The sequence below is a fragment of the Nanorana parkeri genome, unplaced genomic scaffold (genome assembly GCF_000935625.1).
Source record: "Nanorana parkeri isolate BGI_ZX_2015 unplaced genomic scaffold, ASM93562v1 scaffold958, whole genome shotgun sequence".
In the NCBI taxonomy this organism is placed as follows: Eukaryota; Metazoa; Chordata; class Amphibia; order Anura; family Dicroglossidae; genus Nanorana; species Nanorana parkeri.
In genome coordinates this window covers 27,061-27,349 of record NW_017307226.1, presented here as the reverse complement: position 1 = coordinate 27,349, position 289 = coordinate 27,061, and the positions used below count along the sequence as shown (strand labels likewise).

Here is a 289-nt window from a genome sequence, read left to right as displayed (position 1 = left end):
GGAAAAGTTCACCCAAAGAAAAACAAAAAAAAAAGCCGTTAAAAACGTATGTATGTAAACCGATTTAACCTCCAAAAAAAAAACAATGGGGTGGATTTACTAAAGGCAAGTAGACTGTTCACTTTGCAAGGGGATTTTCACTTAGCTGTGTGAATGAGGTGAAGGTCTGTTGCCTTTCATGATCTAATCAAATACGAGCAAATATAGTTTTCTTTTCTTGCTCATGATTGGGTATTCTTTGCAAAATGAATTTTTATTAAAGTTGAAGTCTCCCCCCCCCCCCCCCCGC

At 37.7% G+C, this 289-nt stretch overlaps 1 protein-coding gene across 2 annotated transcripts in view; it reads left to right on the top strand.

Moving 5' to 3' along the window:
• The window catches only part of RAPGEF1 (Rap guanine nucleotide exchange factor 1), a 127,808-nt gene that overhangs the window by 106,819 nt on the left and 20,700 nt on the right, over positions 1 to 289 (top strand). The window lies entirely within an intron of this gene.